General features: G+C 35.9%; 1 pseudogene; it reads right to left on the bottom strand.

Moving 5' to 3' along the window:
- Positions 1–3,610: 3,610 nt before the first annotated feature.
- On the bottom strand, positions 3,611–5,610 carry LOC148851670 (protein FAR1-RELATED SEQUENCE 6 pseudogene; annotated as a pseudogene).
- Between the last annotated feature and the right edge of the window lie 463 nt (positions 5,611–6,073).

The raw sequence follows: 6,073 nt of genomic DNA, 5'->3' as shown, positions 1-6,073 counted from the left end.
GTTATGTGGGGCCATATTATAAGGTATATATAAGTAGGTTTTGAAAGTTAAGGGTATGTTTAAGTAGTTTCCTAAATATACAGGGTATATGTAAGTAATTACCCCTAATAATTATTGTGCATGAATTTATTAGTGGAATTTAATGATGATAAATAAAAGTATAAATGTTGGATTCAATGAGAGAATGTGATTTATCTAACGACTTAAATGTAAAACTTAATGAAAGGTACTTAAATGTATTTAATAGTATTATTTTAATTACATTTTTGCCCTCTCAATGGAGATGAACCAAATTCAAGAAGAGTAGTTTAGTGAAGAAAAATTCCAGAAGCCCACTACCTTGTAGATATCTTGTGCACCCCCACATTATCCTCCCACTCTAATTTTAATTTCTTTCCAGCATACCTCTTTAAGAAAAAAAAAAACCCTAATGTGTGTTCTCTTACATCAACCCTACTGCTTTTATTGGCATATCTCATTTCTCCCCTGGTTTCTGCCCTTTAAAGGATCCAATATATAAATAATACATTGTTCTTAGAAACCAGCCCATGCATCTTAGAATTAATTAACAATCAACTCTTTGGTTTTAAGATCCTTAATCTTTCACCACTAGAAGTGTTGCCTCTTTTTTAATAACAATGGCACTACTTGTGTGTGGGTGTGATATACGTATGTGTGTGGGTGTGGCACTACTTTGTATGTATGTATGTATGTATCCCCATCCCCTGGTCCAGGTTGCACAACCACCTCAGAAAATCACCATTTTGAAAGCACCCTTTCTTGGCAGTATCATAGGCCTCCATTCAGAAAGATTTTAGTGAGAATTTCCCATGACCTCTAATATAGTTTAAACCTGTATGCATTTCCAATTTGTTTAGAGAACAAGTACTATAATATAAGAGGGAAAATGTCAATGCAAATGTTGGACCTTTTGCTACCATGCTCGTTTTTCTAAAATCAGGAAAACCACTTAAATGGTTTCATCAGGCCATTTTCAATCTCAATGTCTTTAATTTCCTAAATAGGCACTACCCATGGTTGTAGCATGTATATTATACCTAAAAGATTTAAAAAACTCCATGGTCAATTAAAAGGCAATGAACAAATTAATGCAGCCCAGTTTTAATGCTTTGAAATAACCTGATAGCATAAATAGGAATTCTTTAAGAAGAACAAACAAAGTAACTAACACTTCCAAGAAGTAGAAATTATAGATGGCTTAAAATGGGCAAGAAAATCCAATTATGTCTAAAATAATATCGTTACTCTCCTAGAAATGTAACTGACCTGGATGCCAAGGTGACTATGGTGGTTATTTAACCATTCATCCGTTGATAACATGGCACTTGGATTAGGAAACAAATCCCACCAATCTGACATTGATAAAACAAGATAACATCATCAACTTACAAAGCCAAATCTTTAATTAAAATTCCTAAAAAGCAAACAAAATCAAATAGCTTGATTCTTCAAGAATAAACTTCAGCAGGTTTCCAGGTCAAGTTGGGCCTTCATAGTGGTAGGGAAGATGAATTTTCATGCAGTGCAAGTTATGTTATACCACAAAGAAAAGTGAATGCACAATCTTGATAGGGAAACATGACAGAATTATTTCAAACCACTGTTTAAGGAAAGCCAACAGTTGGAATTGAGTCAAAAAGGTGAACCAAATTGGATAGTGCACCACACCAAAACCAAACCAAACATAACAGTTTGGTCATAGTCAAATTAAACCTAGAAAGAAAATAAAGAAGAAAAACAGGTAGATTAGCAAGACTTTTTTTATATGTTTTGAAGGGCTACACAACGGGGAGTAGCCCATCCAGCCATCCCCCAACCCAGGTGCAGGCAGGATTCGATCCCAAGTCTCTGCTACAAACAGCAGGAGACCTTACCAACCAGCTGGTTGGCACCTTGCAGGTAGATTAGCAATATTCTTCCATGGAAGATGAGCTGAGATTAGATTAATCTGTCAGCTTGGCCCTAGAGATCCTAGACCAAGTTTACCTCAAAGTAACCAGCTTGAAATATCTTATATATTAACAAAAAGGGCAAGTTCAGGTAGGTCTTGATATCCAGCAAGTGAAAGCAATACATAGGATATTGAGCATGGAACGTGCCACAGACAGGCATAGGATCCATTTTGAAGTGTCCACATAACATAGGATCAATATACCTATACCATAGCACCAATAGTGCCTTTTGTTGATCAAGAAAAGGATGTCTTTTATCAGAAAGATTGCAAATTTATTTCATGTGATCATGTCACAAGGAAATGCAACCAATTAAATGATAAAATCTAAAATCATTATGGAAACATCTCAAGTATGATTGGTTAGACCTAGTTGTCAATGCAATTGGATTTACTGGATTATATAACATGTTTAAAGAAACATATTGTAGATAAAGCAACGAAAGGCATTTTATGCCCTGTTTGGCCAGACTTTTTCAATGTACTCTTGTATTTGGAAAGTAAAATATGGTTTGAAAGTACATTATGTATTTGGATATGCCTGTTTTGAAAAGCATGATTGGTAAAAGTACTAGACTAAAGCACTAAAACATGAAAAATTTTCTGGATTTGTGCTTTCATCTGTGTTTTTACTTTTATTTTTAACATGTCACATATAACTCATATGCCACTTGTTTCGGCTCATCTTCAACATTTATCTGCCTCATCGAGATGCTACATGACATAAAGATCAATTAAATAGGAAAATGTATAATATGGAAAAGTTTTTATGACATATGAAAGTATATAAATAATGACATAGCACACATATGCCATATGACAACAGGAATGTTGGTCTTGTCTGATGTCAAAGCATCTGTTCCACATTCCATGTAGAACATGTATGTGGCACATGCAGCTCACATAACATATCACGCGAATGTCCCACTTGGCACTTGTGCATCATATGGCATGTGTATGTCTGTCATATGCCATATCACATCTGTTTGTCACATGTCACATGTATATCCACATGCCATGTGACCTTGAGAGACTTCTAAATTTCATTACTGAAAAGTTAACACAAGCATGCTTCAATGTGAAAGTAAGTAGATTATTGTATCCAAATGCATGTTTGTACCTTTTACTGTAAAAAGCATGTTCTGCAAAAACATGCTCCCCAAATGGGTTTTACAATAAAAAGTACACAGTAAAATCCCAAAAGCAAGCTTCTTCTTTTGGGCTATTAAAAACACAAAATAAACGTCAATCCAAACAGAGCCTTAGATTACAATTTTAGAGAACCATTAAGGAGTCCTCAATTAACAGATGCCCAGTTGTGTGCTTATTGGGTTGTCAAGAGACTAAAGACATTGTATTGTTGGGGCAACAAACTGAAGCTCTGCTCTACAACCAACTATAGAATCTCAAAATAAACATACAGAAAATTTTCAAGAAAATCATGTAAAGAAAATGAAAATTGATGGATACCTTGCAGTTAAGTTCACCAAGATCCTTTTGTTCGAAAGATGATTGTGGACTTTCTCAAGAAAAGGCATTCCATAGCCTCCATCACAGTACCTGCTTTACTTGCAATAGACTTTAAGTTTCCACTTGCACTTAGATTCTTCCATTTTATTGTCTCCCTTAACCCAGAACCTATAGATGCCGAACCTTATCCAACAACTCCTCCAATGCTTGCAAAGTAACTATGTAGTGTTCTTGAGATTTAATGCCTTCATCCAGAACTTGAACGGCACGGTTGTATAAATGCTCACGCCATTGTAATGGGTTATTAATATCAACATCTTTGGATCCATAATCTGGAATATGCATGTGCTTAAAATCCTTTCTCCATCTTGAAAGAATATATTGGGAAGGGATCTCCACAATGCCAATGTAGTTAAGGACAGTTAATGCATGTCTACATAAATAACCTTTGAGATTAAACCAATTGCAAGTGCAACGAACTTCAACTTCAGATGCATTATATAAAACTTCATAATACTTGATCTCCTTCCTATTTCCTTGACTCTCAACACGCTCTTTAACTACATATATTATAATTGGACCATCAGCATGTATTTGTGTTGTATTAAAACATGAAAACATCTCCTCAACCTCATACTGGAACTTCTTAAATATCTCCTTTGTGTAAACCTTGGCGAGTTGTGCCTCAAAACAACATTTTGTTTTCAACACAGGATTGAAATGTATTGATTCAAAATCTGCCCTGGCTTCTTTCTGATACTTCTTCTGCAGAACTAAGTCATATTTGTCAAGGAAGTCCTTCAAAGAGGTCTGTTTATGCACATGCCCATCAAAGAATGCAGTCATGCCCTCATTTCGTTGTGTAGTGGACATACCCGCAAAAAATGTGTCCTTAAAATATACTGGAGCCCATCGATGTCGATCCTCATACAATGTTTGAATCCATTCATGATTCCCAACTCCATGATGCTGGATCATTTCCGCCCAAGCTGTTTCAAATTCATCTACTCTCAAAGAGTCATAAAGTGCATTACTCAAGGAGCTCTTAATTGATTCATATTCATGAAATCCTCTCAGTTTCTCTGGAACTTTTTGAATGATGTGCCACAAAGAAATATGGTGATGGACTCCTGGGAAAACCAGATCAGTTGCTCTTTGCATGGCCCTACATTGGTCTGTGATTATTGCAGATGGTGGACGCCCTAACATGCATGAAAGCCATACCTTAAACAACCAAAAATATGGCACTAATGTCTCACCTGAAAGCAAACCACAACCTAGTAGAATAGATTGCCCATGGTGATTCACCCCAACAAATGACACCAAAGGTATTTCATAATTGTTCACCAAATATGTAGTATCAAGTGCAACAACATCACCAAAGTAATGATATGCAGCCCTGGACCTGGCATCAGCCCAAAACACATTCCGCAAATGTCCAGCATCAGTGAAATCTATCAGGTAAAAGAAGTTTGGGCTCATTAGCTGCATGCGGCAGAAAAAATTCAAGAGGACTTTTGCATCTCCTTCTTTAATCTTCAGTTGTGTGTCCAGATCAAGGCACAAAGCATTTCTTTCATCAAAGCTCAAGGTTTCATGATCCCATAAATCCAGGGTAAATGATTGGAGCAATTTATTTGTCAGCATTACAGTCTCACAATCTAACTGCAATTTCTTTTTGGTAGCAAAGCTATTGCTTCTATGTGACTTATAAAATTGTACACTAGCAGGAGTAATTAAATGGTTGTGTTCAATACTAACTTCAGTCACCTTCCACTTTTTAGAGTCCACTAATTTAACCCTCAGCATTGCTGGACAACCAGTTCTAGTTTCTGGTCTTATACGGTTGTCTCTCGCTGCCTTTTAAAACCCTCTCTACTGCAACAAAGTACTGCAGCATACTTTTCTTTACTCTTTTCTCTAAACCATGAACTTTTCACTCTGATGCCAAATCCAAGTTCCTTTGCATAGTTATTGTAATAATTGTAAGCATCACCATAAGACTCAAATTCCATCCCTACAAAAGGTGGCACAATTTCATTATTTCTTTGAGTTACAACAGGTGATTTTTGAACATCAGGTTCCATCATCTCACATTCTTTTTCTGTTCCATATTCATTTCCTTCATCCTCAGGCAATGGCAAGCTATTGAGAGAAACCTCATCCATCTGAAAACAAATCAAACCCGAAAAAGAATTTGTTGATTTTCAAGGTTCAAACACCTAAAGAGTACAAAATGAAGCAAAGAATTGTCACATGATGTTGACTGAATACACAATACAATATATTTTTATTTCCTTTACATGTCATGTAAGCCAATAGGCTTAGTCATACAAGCATTTTTTAATGTATTGTAATTTTTTGATAAACAACTTGAATTTTATTAATATGAATAGAAAATGTGCACAATCAAGCATCCCTTGGAGAGAGATGCAGCTATACCTCTCCTAATGTACAATGTATAGGACTATAGTTGAGCCCAATACAAATGGTCCCTATTGTTAGAATGCTAGAGTGTGTTCGGCTGATAGGGTCTCCTATTAGCCCATTCTTATGTTAATTTTATCTTGTAACTGGGCCTTTGCTAATGGGCCTAATCCTGTTTATGTTTTAAGTATTCTGGTTGTCCCA

The sequence above is a fragment of the Nelumbo lutea genome, chromosome 5 (assembly GCF_056320005.1).
Source record: "Nelumbo lutea isolate HS-2025 chromosome 5, American lotus-T2T, whole genome shotgun sequence".
NCBI classification, from domain to species: Eukaryota; Viridiplantae; Streptophyta; class Magnoliopsida; order Proteales; family Nelumbonaceae; genus Nelumbo; species Nelumbo lutea.
Note: the sequence above shows the minus strand (reverse complement) of the source record. Positions and strands in the feature narration are given on the sequence as shown.